Below are 19,654 nucleotides of genomic sequence, written 5' to 3' on the forward strand. Positions count from 1 at the left end.
GAGAGAGAGAGCGAGAGAGAGAGAGAAAGAGAGAGGAGGTGAAGTATAACATAAGGAAGATAGCCAATATTATATAAGATGTCAGAGGGGTAGTAACTTGGGGGAGGGGGGTTATCACTTTGTGAGGGGTGTAAATGTCTTACTATTATGTTGCTTTGTACACCTAAACTAATTTAAAATTTTTTTAAAAAGGAATGTTATCCAAAATAGTGGGGAGAACCCTCATAAAACTCAACAATAAGAAAACAAACAATCCAAATAAAATTATAGGCAAAATGTCTGAACAAATATCTCACCGAAAAAGATATATAGATAACAAATGTATGTTAAAAAAGTGTATGAAAATACACTCAACATCATTTGTCATCAGGAAACCACAAATTAAAATAATCACATCTCACCATACACCTATTAGAATGGCTAAAATCCAAAAAAGTGACAATACCAATTGCTAGCAAGGGTGCAGAACAGTAAGAACTCTCATTCATTGTTGATGGGAATGCAAAACCATACGTCCACTTTGGAAGACACTCCGGCAGTTTCTTAGAAAGCTACATATAGTTTCATCATACACTCTTAGGTATTCACCCAACTGATGTGAAAACTTATATGTCCACACAAAAATCTGCACACAAGTGTTTATAGCAGATTTATTTATAATTGCCAAAAAACAGAAGCAACCAAGATATCCTTCATAGGTGAATGAATAAACAAAATTTGGAACATCCATACAATAGAATATTACTCAATGATAAAATGAATTGAGCTATCAAGACACAAAAAGACATGGGTGAATCTTAAATGAATATTGCTAAGTGAAAGAAGCCAGTCTGAAAAGGCTACATACTGTATGATTCCAATAGTATTTTTTCTCTCATCTCATTTTGGTAAACATCATCTTTTATATCTTAACGCCTCACTTGGGACTTCAATGTTAATGTCCTGTTGTAAATGTATATAAACATATATTCAGCGACTAAGAAATATTTAGCCACTAGACACAATTCTAAATATAAATGTCTAAGTTTCTCAAGTGCTGTAATCGTATCTTCTACTTCTTTGTAATGTACACACACACACACACACACACACACACACACAGGGAAACATAAATTTTATCCCAAAATTGACTCAATAAACACTGGTAGCTAACTTGTTGATGATTTATCTGTGCATACTTAATTCTACAAAAGCAATCAACCATGAATCTGAGGTCAGAACACATAATTTGGAGCCAGAACTTGGACTATTCAGTTTCCAGCTAAACCACTGGTTGGCCACTTGCAAAGCTGGCATTGGTTAATATAATTATTGTTAGCCAAAGAAAGATCCAAATTAGACAGTCAACTCTAAAGGTGAATGGAATGACCAGGTTACATCCAAAGCAAACTGAACATCCAAATTACTATCATGATATATGGCTCAGATAAAATATTATTTTGTACCTTATATTCATTTGAATCTAAATTCATGTAAAATTATCAACATTTTTAGTTGGGAGTTTAGCCACTCTAGAATTAGTAGACACAGAACTTCAAATTCAGGTGAAATGTGCCATTTTTACTAACAAGCTAGCAAGCCAGCTCAGTTCATATTGAAGTATATGACAATGGGAACGTGCCTTGGGTTTCCTTGGATCAAGGGAAATTCCACTGCTTCTGAATAGTTCCTCCTTGAGCAGGGATAAAGTTTTGAAGTTTTCCTCTAATAACACCTTCCTCATATAAGATGTTCCAAATCCCTAATCCTCTGTTCAGGGGCTTGCAGGGGTCCAAGACTGTAAGATAACAGGTTATGCACAAGCAACGGATGGATTGGTGGATGCCAAGGGCCCATCATTCACTCCATCTCTAATCTTCACCAAGCCTGTGTTTCTTCCCCTTCCCACTTCAAACACTCCAGTTTGCTTTTTCCCTCCATTTCCTCTTCCCTTTTTCCTACCTCCAGGCTTACCTTGTCTTTGTGAATGGAAAACTTAAGCTTAAACATAAGCATACATCAGGGTCTTCCCTTCCTGGGTTAGGCCACTGGCTCCTTTAAGTCTTTGTTTCTGCTTCTGTGTGGGCTACGGAGGGGAAAACAGCCCCCAGGGCACCAGTGAGAGAGCAAAGGGGGAAAGATATACTGAACACATGTCATAAAACACACAGATTTAGTACTACGAGCTATAGCCCTGCCATAAATGCTTTCCAACCAGGACCTTTCCTCTTCACAAAAACTTATTCCTTATTTCACCTCCCATGTTGTGTGCTTTAAAAGCAAAATGGTTTGAAAACAAAAAGTGACACAGCTTAAAAATGTTTAACCAAAATAGAGAGCAGAGTTTAATAGGCAGAGCAAAGGTCATAGCCCAATAAGGGAATTTAATAAGTTAGACTAAGTTGAGGTCATGGTCAGGGGCAATGAGAAGGAAATCTTAGACAGAGTTAAGGTCACAATTGATGACCAAGACAAGGAAAGCAAGCACAGGCTGACAGAAGCCATGTCTAGTGTCCAGGCAAAAGTGGACCCACAAGGTAGGTACATTTTTTCCTGACTTGGGGGTAGATGTGTGTGGGTGAGAGGTGTTACTAAGCTCTGTGAGAATCCATTAGTCCTAAGAGAATTAATTAGTGTTCCTGGAGGCTGAGTATATTAACTCAATCAGTCAAGACAGATGTGGCTTCTAGAATACTTCAAAAGATGTTCCCATATATAAGCCTGCTCTGAGAAATTTTTAATAGATAGGATTTTTAAAATTATTGATGGACTTTGAATCTACTCTAAGAAAGCTAGCAAGGAAAGTTTAGGCCAATAATCCTTGATCTTAGTCCCCTTCTTTCACTCTAAAATACATGGGAACTTATTAAGACCTAACACCAAGTGGCCTTTTATAATTTGCTTTTGATTAAAATATTGGTGTTAGGCAGAATTTGTGCTTTATACCAGTAACTTTTATAACTTCCCATTAATAAAGCGATCTCCAATTTGTATTATAAACATTTATTTTAAACATGTTTGTGTCCCTTTGGGGACAAATTATTTTTAAAAGACTAGTAACAAGTATATTTCTCTGTCTCAGCTCAGTGGTATATGAACATGATGTAGTTTTATTGTTCTCTGATAATTGCCTTCAACCACGCTCAGTCAAACCTGCCTTTTGCATTTCTTAGTGACATCTTAAGCAGATTTCAAATATTTTTTGTTATTTTCAATTATTAAACTGAGTCCAATTAAAACTTCAGTCTCAAACTTGACTTACATATCACATCTTCTCCTCACATTAGAACGGTTTTGACCTGAGACCCTAGGCGTTGAGACAGGAAGAGCCACGGGAAGCTCAGAGCTGCCTTCCCTTCCTCTGTCTTCAAGGCCTAGTCCCCCCAGTATGTTGGCAGAAGCAAGGCAGAGAAAGGTGTTTCTTATTTAACTGGCCCCTCCCCCATCCACTGCTCTGTTCCTCAGGGTAACATTAAGTATCTACAGACACCCCTATGTGGTTGTTTTTCAAATATATGACCTTCAAGAGCCTTTGTGGGAGCTCTTGTTGGGGCTATTGGGCCCTGATTCAGAGGATCTGGCTCTGCTTCTACCATGTCCAGCCCCTCCCCCCACAACTTCCACCTTCAAAGGACTATGCCACAGCATCATGGCAGCTATGCCCAGGAGCCTGTCTTGGCGGGAAGCGCTCTTAAGTGATGCAAGCTCAGCTGCTTTCTACTGTATCCTCTGGGCCCATGGGAGACATGTATCTGCACATGGCCACACTTTTCTCTGCCCCACCATCTCCTAGTCCTCTTCCCCCTGCTCAGAAGAGATCAGATGGGATCTGCCCTGGGCAGATCAGCAAGTTATCCACGTGGAGACCAAGATGCCCATCTCCCCTTCTCCAATTTCTAAAAGTAATTTTCTGGAAGCCTTCCCCTTCTTGGCCTTTGGGAAGTTCACATATATTTCACTCCTCTCCCAAGGGATAGAGAAGAAATAATTTCTCAACACAAATACTGTACATCCATGGCTTCCTCCCCCCTCCAAACCCCCCCTGCCCCCCCACCGCGCAAGCGCGCGCGCGCGCACACACACACACACACACACACACACACACACACATGCCTCCTTCTTCACTCCCTCTTTAGTTTTCTTGTATAGACTTGAGGCAGGGGGGAGTTAGCAAGTGGCTGGTGATACAAGGGACTATTTATTACTTCCTAATAAGCCTGGAGGAGGTGACTTCCCAGGGCCCTTATGAATTGGTGGCTCTCGACACGATGGCAGTTAGTTTCTGCTTGTTGTTTCCAGCTTGGGATATCAGGAGAAAGATCACTCAACATCCTTTAGCTGGCTTCAATAGAAAAATGCACAAGTTAAAAAACAACAACAAAAAATAAACCAATATTTTCACCCCAGAATCCAAGGGACAAATCTTTTTGTCAGGGATGAGTGAGTGAGGCTGTGTGTCTTTTTGTGTAGACACGGAAATCTTCTCCTATCCAAAAAGGTCATGTCTTTTGTGAGCCAGTCAAGAAGGGATGACTGTTTCTTTAGCTGAGAAAACCAAACAGCTGCTTGGTGACGGGGAATAGACCCTGAAGGCCTCAGAACCCTCTGGTGTCTCCTCTTATACCTGAGCCCATGTGGACTCAGTTTCCCCTCATTTTCTAGTCTCCATTTAACATGAAATTCAGTCAATAACCACTAATTGGAGGACAAATGTGAGTACTTGTAAAGCACAGGCAATTCAGAGAAGTCTAAGAAGTAAAGAGAGTTATTATCAATAACGTATACGTTATTCCCTCTGTGATTTTCAGAGTAGACCCCTGAGGAAATGGAAATTTTATTTTACAACTTGTTTTAGAGAATAGAGGGTAATGTGTCCAGGGGACTGTGTTCTCTCCCTTCTCAGCACTTATCCCCCATAGTCAATGACTTGATGACTGCTGTCCCTACTGTTAGTTATGAGAAGATAGCTGGTTCCTACCCTTAGGCTGCTGAAGGTGAAGATACACATTCCATTAACAACGCCCCAGCAGATGCTAACACAGTATCTGGCAGTAAGAGCAGCTGAACAAATGTTTTAAGCTAAACTGATTGCAAAGGTTTTGTATCTACTGGAGGACCCAGAAATGGAAAGAAAAATGCCAAGTTAGATACATGATGGTTACAAAGGGAGGAAGTGTCAAGAGTAGGCAGATGGCGGAAGGGCCAAAGCAGTCAGGGGGAGGCAGCCAGCCTTCAGCTGGAACACTGGTGTACTGTCTGGCAGCTCTGCCTCCAAGGAAGAAGTTCAAAACCAGAAGAGTAGACTAACAGTCTTCTAGCAGCTTTGTGGTCAGAGGTAGAACTTTCCCAGTCCTGAGAGCAGGAGGCATACCAAGGTTCTTTTTCTCCAAGGTTTTTTCTTGAAGAAAAGACTAGAAAAGATTTGGACTGATATTCTCTCACCGGGGCCAGGGAGATAGCAGATTGACCCTAGCAAGGATTAAATTTTGCTTAGTTCGATCTAGTATCTAACCTGGACAGGCCTAATAAATAATAGCTTGGCTACTACAATGTAACAATCCTGAGGCAGGTCACTTTCCTTATCCCCATTTTATAGATGAGGAACCAGAGGCATGGAGAAGTCATGTGACTTGACCACATTTGCATAGTTTATAAGTGCCTTCAGACCAGGTTCAAACCTGACTCAATAGATCTAGAGCCTGTGCTTTTAACCACTTGGATTGGCAGCCTCCCACGTAGAGAGAGTGGAGCCCACAGCAGGATCCCCCAAAGAAAGAGGCTCCTTCTCTTTGTGCTATTACCTACTCCAATTAGCAGCAAAGGGCCGAGGAAAGAGTCCGAGAAATAGGCAGAGAAGTTGGGGAAATGACCTCCTTCTCCGCAGGCAGCCATGGAAAGAACATTTAGGTTGATCGACTTCCAGAATTTTCAGGAAGAGAGGACGTTCCTTCTATGTCACTGCTATTCCTCCCCCAAATCCTTGCTCTTAACCCAGCTGTCAGAGCGAACCCTTTGGTAAGGGACTGATAGGTTTGAGGCACCACCTAGTGGCGTAAACTGAAAATACTCCCCAAGGAAGTCCCTGGAGAATCAGCGGCAAAGAGGAAAACAGCAATCAATCCAAGGCAGGGAGAGAAAACAGAAAGCTAAAACTGCCCACGCTCAAAGCCTTCCTTCCTGCATTCCCCTGTAGCCTATAGCCACACATCTTTAAAAGATGTCGTGTTTTTTTTTATGCCAGCCTATTCAAGGGTTTACCCAGCGTATCAGAAACAAAGTAAGAGCTAGAATCCAGGAGACCAAAATCCCAGGCCCCAGCCACTTACTCTCCAACAAACTGAAAAATTGTGTCTCCTATGTCTCTCTCCAGAACTGAAACCCACCCCGGATATCTGTGCACCTTACTCAACATCTGGGGGAAACTCACCAGAGAGGTTGGTGGTTATGAAGGAGCAGGAAGACAACGGGGAAACGGGAAAGAGAAGGTTCTTCCTTCTGAAAGAAGTATCACTGAGCTTATGCAAAAACCTCAAAGTAATAGAGGGAAGGGCTGCAGAATGCACTATTGTAGGGTGTACCCCTTATTCCTTGTGGTTTCAGGAGTGATTAATGGATGTTTATCCCCTGTCCCTTATGTGAGACATATTCAGGAACAGCCCGAGGGGACCTGACCAAGCAAGAACAAGGTAATTCACCTGAGACAAAAGTGTCACACACTTTTCAACAGGAGAAGTTTGCAGATCAGGTCAACATCCCTAACAGAGCCCTGGTCTAGATCAAGCATGTGACAATGAAGAGTTAAGGAAAGGGGGACAGCTAGGAGATGCAGCCTGAGGAAACAGGATGCGAGTACAGTTTTCTAGAATTCTGAGTAATGGTCATACTCTGATGTCGGGTGCAGATGAGGCCATTAGCTGGTGAAGTCAGCTCAGGGTGGTTGGCGAGAAGGGGTTGTAATAGGGCTCAGCCCCAGGAAACCAGGCAGCCAGCTGGCTCCTCCCACCCTACCTGGGGAGATGGAGAAATCGCAAGCATTCAAAGGATCAGACAGAAGAAGCCTAAACAGACAAAAGTAAATTTGGGAAGCAGTCAAATGTAGTGTCAACCAATGCCAGGTTGAGTGTTAGTAAGTCTACACAGACATGGTCCCAAATCAGTTCAAGGTAGCATCATGCTAGGTGTGAAAGACCCTTGACCCTGAAGGAACCAGGATTCTGGTACGTTTTCTAAGAATGGGCCTCCAGATGTTCCTCTCTGTCCCTAGGCTTCATTACACCTACTCTGCAGGCACCCTAGCCCCTGCAAGACCCCAGTATTCAGACCAAGGCAGAGGATCATATTTCTCCTATTGTAACTTCAAGAATTCTTGTCCTCAGATACCCCTGGCCTGGCAGTGCAAACCACTCCTCCACCTTCCTACTAGCCTCTATGTTCAAGTCCCTAAAACTCTGGGCTCTCTTGACTGTGTCTTGTCATTTTGGGTCACCTTTATTTTCATTTTTCAAGGTTGGTTATATCCTTGGGTGAAGTGTGGCTTCTTCACCTATTGTTCTAAGCTGATCTCGGGTCTTAGTCTCACTAGAGGTCATATGGCCTTACTGGTCAGAAGCCTCTCCATTGTATGTCAGGTTCAGGTTCCTGTCACAACTGCCTGACCTCTGTCTCTCCCTATTGCAAAGGTTCTGACCACTGAAGAGCTCCCTAAACCCATTCAGGATAGGGGACCACCCCTAGGTCTTCATCTATTTCTCACACAGAGCTGACTGGCATCCCCTGATATCAACAAATGAATGAGTCTCCCTCTGTAGATGAGAATAGCATCCCCTACTTACGTGTGTTCCCTACTGTATTTGTTTGAAAGGCTAAACTGCTGTAACAAAGAGACCTTGAATTACAGTGGCTTAAAAATAAAGTTTCTTTCTCTTTCATGTTATAGTTCAGATAAATAACAAACTCCTGAGCACAGTCATTCCAGGTCTCACCTATTTTATGTCTTCACCATGTTTTAGAGAATCCTCCTATGTTTAGTAAACATTTGAGCACTTATTTTTATTTAAAAGGTGGTGAGTTTCGCTCCTCAGTAGATACAGTCTCAGCCTTCTAGGAACTCCCCGTCTAATGGGAAGACAAAGCAAGTGAATAAGTTGTTCAGAGGAAAAAAAAAACAGGAAGAATAGAGAGTCTGTAGGGGTGAAATGAGGGAGGAATCACCCTCCATTCAAGGGCAACAGGAAACCTACACAGAGGAAATTGTAGTGCAATGGAATTTGAAGGATAAGTAGTTTCAGTAGATAAAGAAGAGGAGAATAAAATGTTACCAGTGGAAAATACAGCATGAACCAAAGCTTGAAAATAATACAATGTAGAAAATCTAGGAAGCAATAAGCATAAACATGTAGTGTATTAGCAAAACAAGTCTGGGAGAGAAGAGAGGAGGGGCTCATTGTAGAGGGCAGACAAGAAACCAATCTTTCATTTGGTGGGCCATGGAGTGTCTTTTGGGATTCCAAGTTGAGGAGTGAGTGGTCAGAGCCCTGAAGTTGACTGAGATAAGTGGACTGAAGGGGGGAGATTGAAGATAGAGAAACTAATAGAAAATGACCACAATAGTCAGGGAGGAGACAACACTGGCTGGAATCAGGTTATAGGTCCAGAGAAAGGAGCCTAAAGAGAAACCCACAGTGGAGAAAGAACTAACAAGATTTGACAGCTGGTTGAATGTTGGATGTGAAAAGGAGAAATAAAACAGAACCCAGAATGGTCAAGGTTTAGCTATTCAAAAAACTGGTGATCCTGCTGAGCTATGGAAGTCAGAGTGTGCGTGAGATTGGGCGAGGACGGAAGGGTGAAGGGTTTGGTTTCAAATGTTAAGTTGAAATTCCTGGATGACTCATAGAGAGGCTTCTAAAAGCAGCTCAAAATGTAAGTCTGAAGCTGAGAAGACAAAGTTATTTCTAGCATAAGATATGGATTTAAAAGTCATATCTAGGGAAAGAGATCCAAAAAGATAAGAAAACACAAGATTGCCGAGGAAGAGGGCTTAAAGGACTTAAAGCAAGGGGACTTTAGAAAAACCCACACATGGTAATAGTACAAGAGAGAATCTTCAGGAAAAGGAAGACTTATCTGAAAAGCTAAAAAATCAGAAGTGTGTCATGTCCTGGTAGAGAAAAGAAAGGGTTCTCAACAAAGACCAACTATGTCAAAAAACAAAGAGAACTCCCGGATGAGGCAGATGGAGAAGAGGGCATTGAATTTGATATTTAGCATGAAAGGCATGACTTTCAGGAGAGTATTTGAGTAACCTGGGAAGGATAAAAACAAATGTATTAATTAGTGAGTTAGGAAAAAAACATAGAAAGTCAGAAAAAGAACAACAAAATAAACCAAAGGCAAGTTGGAGTAAAGAATTAATAAAGCAGAACTTATTGGTTAAAAATAGAACTAATAAATAATGCAAAAGGTGTATCTTTACAAAAATAAACTACTAGCTAACCTAGTTAATAAAAAAATATAGCACCAATATACATAAAGAGAAATAAATGAGAAACCACCACACATAAAGAAAAATTAAAAGAATCGTAATAGTCTGCTTAGCTCAACTTTACATAAATAAATTTGAAAATCCAGGTTAAAAAGATAATTTTCTATGGATATGTAATTTACTTAAAACATTCCTAGATGATATGATTGTATATTTGAAAAAAAACAATGCAAATGACTGTACAACTACTAGAAACAATAAGAAATCAGTAACACAGAAAGGTGCCAAATTAATATATAGAAATCAACAACTTTTATATATACAATTATGAGTTACAGTGTAATGGAAGAAAAGACTCCACTTTCCATTCCAAAATAGATAAAATAAATGGAAAATGTAATAAGAAATGGAAAAAACATATAAGTAAAATTTAAACACTATAGAAAGATAACAAAACAGACATTTGTTGAACAAATCAGCAAGCATTAGTTTTAAATGTAACATGAACCCAAAAAATAAACATACCAAAAGCGTTTTTTTCTCTTTTTTTAACTTTCTTTTCTTTCTTCTTCTTTTTCCTTTTTCTCTTTTTATCTCTTTCTCTCTTTCTTCTTTCTTTCTTTCTTTCTTTTTTTTTGACTAGACAATCTATTTCTAAAGTTCATGTGGGGAAAAAAATGGATTAGAATGACTAGGAAAATTCTGTGAAAAGAAGAGCAGAGAGAGCTGACTATCCCTATCAGATATTAAAACATAAACTCTCAACAATTCAAATGATGTTTTGGTACAAAATAGACTAATGGAACAAAATAGAAAGTCAAGAAATACACTAAAATATGTACAGAAATTTAGAATATGATTTTAAAAAGTCACCTCTAATCAGAGCAGGAAAGATAAGCTATTCAAAAAATTTTTTGCTATCTGAATTCCAATTGGATTGAGGAGTTAAATTTTTATAAATAAATAAATAAATAAATAAAATATTAAAGGCAACATGGTAGAATTCCTTTACAAATCTGGCATAAGAAATGACTTTCTCACTCAAGCTCAAAAACTAAAAGATTGATAAATCCTGCTGAATAAACATAAAAACTACAAAAAAAATGCTACAAAAATTAAAGTCATAGCAAAGTCAAAAGATAAATGAAAAACTGGAGGAAATTATTTGCAACTCATATCACAGAGGAAATTATTTGCAATTCATATCACAGAAAGAGCTGATCTCAATTTATCAAATACACCAAGATTTTGATAAAAATGAAAAGCAACCCAACGTAAAAGTAGACAGATCACAGAAAAGGAAATAAGTCTATACAAAGATGCTCAATCTCACTCATACTAAGGGAAATGTAAATTAAAACTATGCTGAGATAATATTTATCACTTTATTGGCAATGATCTGTAAGTTTGATAACATAATGTATTAGTTTTCTATTGCTATTGTGACAAATTACCACCAATTCAAAGGCTTAAACAACACAAATTCATGATCTTACAGTTTTATAGCCCAACACTGGTCTCATTGGGCTAAAATCAAGGTGTCAGCAGAGTTACATTCCTTTCTGGAGGCTCTAGGGCAGCGGTTCTCAACCTGTGGGTCGCGACCCCTTTGGGGGTCAAATGACTCTTTCATAAGGGTCGCCTAAGACCATTGGAAAACAATAAGATACTTACATTATGATTCATAACAGTAGCAAAATTACAGTTATAGAGTAGCAACGAAAATAATTTTATGGTTGGGGGTCACCACAACATGAGGAACTGTATTAAAGGGTCACGGCATTAGGAAGGTTGAGAACCGCTGCTCTAGGGGAATATCTATTCCTTGCTTACTCCAGCTTCTAGAGCCATCACATTCCTTTGCTGGTGGTCCCATTCTTCTATCTTTGAAGCCAAAAGCATTGCATCTCTCTGTGCTTTCTTCTATAATCACATCTTCCTCTGACAGACTCTTCTCCCATCTCCTTCCTGTACTTTTAAGGACCCTTGTGATTACACTGGGCCCAGCTAGGTAATCCAGAAAAACCTCTTTATTTTAAGGTCTGCTGAGTAGCAACCTTAATTCCTCTTTGCTATGTTACCTAACGTATTCAGATTAGGACTTGGACATCTTAGGGGAGGGGGTGGGGAGGTGTTATTCTCCCTACCGCATACACTACCAGTGAGATAGTAGGAAGCAGGCACTCCATCATTACTGGTGGGAAGGAAATTGTTGTAAAGATTATGTAGAGTAATTTGGCAATAGCTCTCAAGATTTAAAATACATATTACCTTCACAGGATACACATAGATTTAATTTGAATCAATTAAAGGCACCTTAGATTCAAAGAGATACAATACTTTCTCCAGATAAACGCAAAATATCTTTCTCATCATGACAGATCAGGCTGTATGTATCTGACCAAAAGCTGCTCATCAGGACAGTTTATCAAGTTCCCTGAGCACCCCCTGGAGGTGTGTTCCGGCCAAGCGTCAGGCCCAGCTCCTGACAGAAAGCAAGAATCTGAGTGGGTTTACCTACCTCTCGTACTTAATAAATGTGAAATAAAATCCCTATTCAAATAAAACCTACTGAGTTCACTTTTTGACATGTCTAGTCAAGCTCTCCACTTCAATTGCCACGTTCAAGGTACCTAAATATATGGAAACCTTATGATTCTAAAATCCTGGCATTTTTGCTAACCATGGTTAGGAAGAGTTTATTTTCATCCCTTCTATCAGTGCTTACTCCCCTCACTACACCATAGTTAAGGGACTCAGAGGCAGGATATTTCACCAAAGGTAAAGGTATGAGAATTGTGGGTAGGAATGGGCAGGCACTCACCTTCTGCACCACTATACCTGCACACTCAGATTTTCCCCAAATACCTGAAATTCCCTCTCTGTGGAGTCTGGGAATGAGATCAGGGAATTGACTGGTGTCTTTAAGTGTAAGTTTCAGGGTTCAAGATCCTCCTCAGGCCCTATGCACTGCTCAGCAAATAAACTCATCTACCTCCCCTGCCCCCAGAAAGATACTTTGAGCAATCTCATTGCTTTCTGGAAGGGCCTATGGGTGTCACGGAATAAGTGTAGCCTGAGAAATAAAATAACTGCATCCCCAAAGGCTTCCTTAGGCCATCTGGTTCATCGTCTCCCAGGATGGGGGCTCAGCCTCCCCCTGAAGCATGCACTGCCACCAAAGCAGCCCCCTGGGGGGGACCTCTAGACCCCTCTTGTCTGTAAGGCCAATGTGCCTGCAAACAAAATGCCAGGGTGGACTTAACCGTTTTTGCGGGAGTGGTGATCTGCTCTGATCCAGCAGGTCCAGGATAGCATTTTTTCCCATGCAAATTAAGGAATATAGGCTGCCTGATCTCCAATGGCCCTTCCAGTGGAAACAGTCTATTATCAGCATTTTATTCTCCAACTGAGCTCCCACATGCCCAAATGCCAGAATAATAGCAAAACAGTTGTTTTCAGATTCGAGGAAAAGCTTGCAGCCATGAAACTAGCCACTTGTAGATGGGATGATAAGTGGCCAGGTTACCCTACTATTATAAATGCCGGGCAGATCCCTCCAAATGACAATACAGCTGTCTTAGAGTAACACATCTGGCATCTTCCCTGTCCTTCTTGTACCTCAGGCCAGCTATTGGCTCTATCATCAAGTCATCTTTACCCTTACATGGCAAACTCTGGTGGTTAAACCCCTCCTCTCTGCTCAGTCTTCATCAGGATCCTATGCCCCTCCCCCCCACAGCGAATCATGAAGTTTATGGAGAAGACCCAGAAACTTGCCACAGGAACAGACGCAGCCACTCTCTCAGGGCGCCTGAGCCCCACCAATATTCACACCTATCCAAGTGTAGTGAGGAAAGAAATTTGTCTGCATGTGAGAATTCCTCTAGGCCCACTGGGCAGGTGCTTTTTCATGCCTGAAAGAACAAAAAGTGAGAAAGTTCCCTACTCAAACACTTCTGACACCAAATGTGTGGGTTTTCACACACCAAGCAATTCTCCAATTCTTGTTGAATGCTGACTGAGTGTCCTCCAATTAAATTAAATTCTTACGCTAACTATTCAGAGTTAGTGCAGACCCCACAGGTTAGTGGTTCAGTCCCAAAAGACTTCCTCCCCATTTCAGAAACCAATCACAAGTCCTAGGTTGTCACATGTACTTCTGACCACCAGCTATAAATTGGGAGCTTCCATGACTCCCTCATCAGGTTAAATAATTTGCTAGAACTGCTCACAGAACCCAGAGAAAGAGTTACTTACTATTAACCAACTTATTCTAAAAAACACAACTCATGCATAGTCAGATAGAAGAGATGCACAAAGCAAGGGGTTCAGAGCTGCCATGTCCTTTCTGGGGGTATTCCTTTCCCAGCAAGATGTGTGACATACATTTAAGCTTTTGGACCCTGTAGTTTAGCGATTTTTATTGAGGCTTCATCATATTAGTATGATTGACTATTAGGTCAATCTCCAGCCCCTCTCCCCTCCCTGGAAGATGGGTGGTAAGGCAGAAAGTTCCAAGTTTCTAATTGTATTGGTCTTTCTGGTGACTAGCTCCCATCCTGAAGGTATCCAGGAGCACCAAGTGTTGCCTTATTAAAGCAAAGACACGCCAGTCATTCAGGAAATTTCAAGGGATTTAGGAGCTCTGTGTCACGAACTGGAGTCAAAGACCAAATATTAGAAAAAAAAAGACGCTCCTAGCACCCCTATCACTCAGGAAAATACAAGGATTTTAGGAGCTCTATCAAGAACCAAGGGCACAAACAAATATATATTTCTTATTTTTTCACAATGCCCATTCTTTTCTCCATTTAAGAGGCATCTCACTGTTACTAGCACATTTCTCCCCTACCTCCTAGTAGAATCCTTTCCCTTCCTCTCCTGTACCCTGTAGTAAGGATGTCCCTGGATCCCTATCCACTGTGTAAGAGGAGCATGACATTGCCCCAAACCACTAAGCAGCCTTAACTGCTTCCTTCAACTCTTTCTCACAGATAGGCTTTGGAAACACAAAGCCTTGGAACAAAGGTACAGTGGGGGGAACAGAGGTGCCTGCCCCTGAGTCTCGCACACCTGCCCTCCACACCCTCACCTCCACTGTGTCTAAGTTCAGGAGCTACCCAACCCACACAGCAGGTGCCCAGCCATAGAAAGAATAAGGAAGCTGATACAGAAACGTTGTGGTTGGGAGTATCTGAGGGGTGTTCCCGATATGAGATAAAGGAGACAAATACTAATCATGCCTGTGCTCTGTGGATTTGTGTTTACCCAAACCTACCCTTGTTTTCCCCTCCCTAACAGGCTGCCCCAGACCATCATCATACCTTACTGTTACCCAACAATGCACTTGACTACACATGTGCAGTGTTTCTGAACTCAACAACAACTGAAGCAAAACAGACAACACCCATCACCATCACACATCCTTCCGACAACAACCATCAACTCAAATCTGCCAAAGACTCACTTCCTTGGTATAAGAATACAACCTTTTCTGGGATTTTTAAAAAATGTATTTAATTCTATGTAAACAGTTCTGGAGTTCTATGCAAATGCAGCAAGTGTACTAGCGGGTGTTTTACAGCACGAGCACATATCTATTGCAAATCAATTTCCCAGCTTCAATGCACTTCAGCGCTTACGATGACATCTAACATCTGCAATGCTTCTGCAGGGTTTTGGACATTTCTACATCAAACTTCCTCTAGAAAATCATCATGACTTTGAGTTTTGAGTACAGGACCAGCCTACAGGGTGATGGTTACAAACTCTTCAGTGTTGTGTTCTGGTTGTTGAAAGAGAAAGGGGTTATATTTGTAATGTTCCTTTACCATAAAAAATGATACTGTATTTCTTCTTTTATGTACCACTCTTCTACCCAGAAACCATTGTCTCTGATAGATCCTATGGCAGGGTTCAGCATGGCTGGCACTCACTGGGACCTACTACGTGCATAGCACCATAAACACAGTGAAGTACTGTGGGAATTTAGAGAACAAGAGAGAGACAACCTGGTTGGGAGTGTGAGGGGGGGTAGATATGTAAATCACTGACCAGAATGGAAAGCAGCATGAAATAAGTGTCATTACAGAGATTCAAACAAGGGGCACCATTAAATGGGCCACTGACTCCATCTTGGTGAATATACAAGCAAACCATGGGGAGAAGATAGCATTTGCACTGAATCTTGAAGACCACTGAGTTATCAGCAATAACTAGAATTGGGGCTTCTGTATTTATTAAGAATCACAAGACAAACAAATAAACAAAAACTCATAGACACAGACAACAGTTTAGTGGTTACCAGAGGGTAAGGGGGAGGGGGATGGTAGAAGAGGGTAAAGGGGTCAAATATGTGGTGATGGAAGGAGAACTGAGCACACAATGTGATATATAGATGATGTATTACAGAATTGTACACTTGAAGCCTATTTAATTTTACTATTGTCACCCCAATAAATTTAATTTAAAAAATAAAAGAATCATAAGGAGGGGAGGGAGAGGGAGCTTGTTTAAAATGTAGATTATCTGGCATGATTGCCAGGTATTCTGATTCAGTAAATCTAGGATAGATGACATTTTTTAACTATGGCAGGTGATTCTGAGGCAGGTGGTCCACACTGTGCGCTGGCATAGAGGCTGCGTGGAGGGAAGAAATGGTAGACAAGAGGAAAGGTACGGTGGGCCCAGATCATAGGGAGTTTCGAAGGTCATGCTGAAGAAGTTGGACTTTATTACCAGCAGTGGAGTGTCGCATCTGTGTTTTAAAATGGTTCCATCCTGCTTGAAATATTTAAAATATTCCAGCCTCTTTTAAAAATACAGTGTTTAGAACAATCTACATGCTGGAGAAATATACTATAGAAATGGTAAGTTCACTTAATAATTTAATATTTTCTTTTAATGAAGAGCTATTGGTTGGACAAGTAAGCAGGAATGAATTGGGATGACTACTAGGGCACCCTTGCTTGAAAAAAGATACAAATCGCGGGGTCTATAGGGTCAGTGCGGTTATGTGCTTTCTCTTTCTTCACCTTTGCTTAAAGGTGTATGGAAAACAGGTGCTGGAAACTGGGAAACTGAGACAAATTTTGTCTTATTGGATTTCTTTTAGAAATGTAGCAACCATAAGAGGTGTGGTCTATCAGTAAGAGAAGCACGGACACAAATGTCTCAAATCTGACTGTGAGTTAGAGCACCTTAGACATTCGTTTAAACTACAGATATCCTTCCAGATGAGCCGGTCTCAAACCTTTGGCTTCAGAACCCATTTCTTAAAAATTATTGAAGACCCCAAAGAGCTTTTTTCAATATGATTTATATCTACATACATTTATTATATTAGAAATTAAAACTAGGGCCGGCCGAGTGGCTCAGTTGGTTAAGAGCTCGCTCAAGAGTTTGAGCTCTGAGCAACAGCGGTTCGAGTCCAGCCCGAGCTGAGCAGCTGCTGAGCTGCCAACAGGTAGCAGGATGGCTCAGCTAAAAAAAAAAAATAAAAATAAAAATAAATAAAAAAATAAACTAAGAATTTAAAAATATTATTCATTTCAAATAATAATAATAATAAACCATTACATGTTGATATAAATAACCTTTTAATAAAAAATAACTATGCTTCCTCATCAAAAATCTTTATTGAGAGAGATGGGACTGTTTTACAATTTTGCAAATGTCCTGAATGCCTGGCTTCATAGAAAACAACTGGATTCTCGTATCTACTTCTCCATTCCGTCTGTGACTATATCACACGTCATGTAGCCTCTAGAAAACTCCTCTGTACATTCAAGGGGAAATGAGAGAGGAAAAGGCAAATAACCTATTAGTTTTATTTTGAAATTAGTTTTATTGGACTTTGTAGGTCCCCTGAACCAGCCTCCAGGACCCTTGGAGATCTCCAGAACACACTTTGGAACCACTGCTCTCTAAATTCCATGGGTCTGACATGCGGATAGGACATGTAGCGCACATAGCCAGGCTGGAGGACCACTAAATGATACCCATCTGAAGCCCTGAAATACCAAGTGTTATACAAATGAAGACTGACTAGGAAGACATCAGTAAGTAACTGTTTAGGATGGGGAGACAGAGCCAAAATCAGGTTAAGCAATTGTGGGTAGTTAAATGTTGGGAACCGGCTGCACCTCAGTGTCTGACATGGCCAAGCACACTGCTATTGTGACAAATTCTGAAGCTCTGACTGAGAAACAGATACTGCTTTATACCTTGGAAATTTTAAATTCCCCCTTTGGATGCCCCCAGTAGGATAAAGATCTGACACCCCTTTTTATATTGATTGTTTTATTTACCTTAACCAAATAAGTGAGTTTTAGACATATTACAATAATTCTGTTTTGCTGTTAGTTTCTTAGTAATAGACAAATTATGCACCTTATCATTCTTAAGACCCTGTTTAGCCAGTAGTGTTTGAAATAATTGCTAAGTAGTTATAGCAAACATCCTTTGGGCCAAAGGCAGAAACTCAGCTTTAGCCATTATAGGTCGAAATTGAAACACAGTTAGGATAAGTTAGTCATTAGTATAGAACAGATCAGGCTGTACCCTGTAACAGAAACATCACAGAAGGTAAAACTCTGAGCAAAACAATTTCTCAGAAAAATAGACCCTGGGAGAGAACATATGAGAAAAACAACTTCCTAATGGGTAAAAGTTTAACTCTGGAAAAAACAGCTCAATAATATAGTCAACTGTCCGGTATAAAAAGGACATGCTGTAAAAAATAAACTGAGACACTTCTTCTTGAAAGCGCTCCTGTGTCTCCTCGTGTCTTTCTTCTTCTTCCTCGCCGATGCTGTCTCCACCTGAGGGAACCCCTGGACATGTGGGAGCTGGTCTCCCGCAGTTAAAGATGAATGAGACATCATATAGTCATATCAACTAGCGGTTCTCAACCTACTTAATGCCACGACCCGTTAATACAGTTCCTCATGTTGTGGTGACCCCCAACCATAAAATTATTTTCTTTGCTACTCTATAACTGTAATTTTGCTACTGTTATGAATCATAATGTAAATATCTTTTTGTTTTCCGATGGTCTTAGGCGACCCCTGTGAAAGGGTCGTTTGACCCCCAAAGGGGTTGTGATCCACAGGATGAAAACCACTGATATCAACAGATGCAGAAAAAAGCATTTGACAAAATACAGCAGCCATTTATGATAAAAACTCTTAGCAAAGTGGGAATAGGGGGATCATATCTCAACATAATAAAGTCCATATATGATAAACCCATAGCTAACATCATACTCAATGGGGAAAAGCTAAAACCATTCCCTTTAAGATCAGGAACAAGACAAGGCTGGCCACTTTCTCCACTTTTATTCAGCATAGTTCTGGAAGTTCTAGCCACAGCAATCAGACAAGAAAAAGAAGTAAAAGGCATCCACATCAGCAAGGAGGAAGTAAAATTGTCATTATACGCATATGACATGATACTATATATAGAGGACCCCAAAGACTCCATAAAAAACTATTGGAACTAATAGACAAATTCAGTAAGGTAGCAGGATACAAAAGCAAATACTCAGAAATCAGTTGCATTTGTATATACCAATAATAAACTATCGGAACGAGAAATTAAGAAAACAATTGCATTTACAATAGCTTCAAGAACTATAAAATACTAAGGAATAAATTTAACCAAAGAAGTAAAAGACCTGTACTCTGAAAACTATAAGACACTGAAAAGAAATAAAAGAAGATACAAACAAATGGAAAAATCTTCCATGCTCATGGATAGGAAGAATTAATATAGTTAAAATGTCCATATTGCCTAAAGCAACATATAAATTCAATGCAATGCCTATCAAACTACCTAGGGCATTTTTCACAGAAATAGAAAATATAATCCTAAAATTTATATGGAACCAAAAGACCCCGAATAGCCATGGCAATCCTGAGATAAGAACAAAGTCAGGGGGATCACGCTTCCAGACATTAAAATGTACTACAAGTCTACAGTAATCAAAACAGTATGGTACTGGCATAAAAACAGGCACATAGATCAATGTAACAGAATAGAGAGCCCAGAACTAAATCCAGGCATATACGGGCAGTTAGTCTATGACAATGGAAGCAAGAATTTACATTGGGGTAAAGATAATCTATTTAATAAATGGTGCTGGGAAAATTGGACTGACACATGCAAAAAAAATGAAGCTGGATCACC

At 40.3% G+C, this 19,654-nt stretch overlaps 1 protein-coding gene across 1 annotated transcript in view; it reads left to right on the top strand.

The window, feature by feature from the left end:
• The first annotated feature begins 2,451 nt into the window (after positions 1–2,451).
• The window catches only part of POU2AF2 (POU class 2 homeobox associating factor 2), a 56,839-nt gene continuing 39,636 nt past the window's right edge, over positions 2,452–19,654 (top strand). The window contains exon 1 of the mRNA XM_019653627.1: positions 2,452–2,516. The gene's annotated coding sequence lies outside the window, so the exon portion shown is untranslated. The remainder of the gene's footprint in view (positions 2,517–19,654) is intronic.

Source organism: Hipposideros armiger, unplaced genomic scaffold (genome assembly GCF_001890085.2).
Source record: "Hipposideros armiger isolate ML-2016 unplaced genomic scaffold, ASM189008v1 scaffold_204, whole genome shotgun sequence".
Taxonomy (NCBI): Eukaryota; Metazoa; Chordata; class Mammalia; order Chiroptera; family Hipposideridae; genus Hipposideros; species Hipposideros armiger.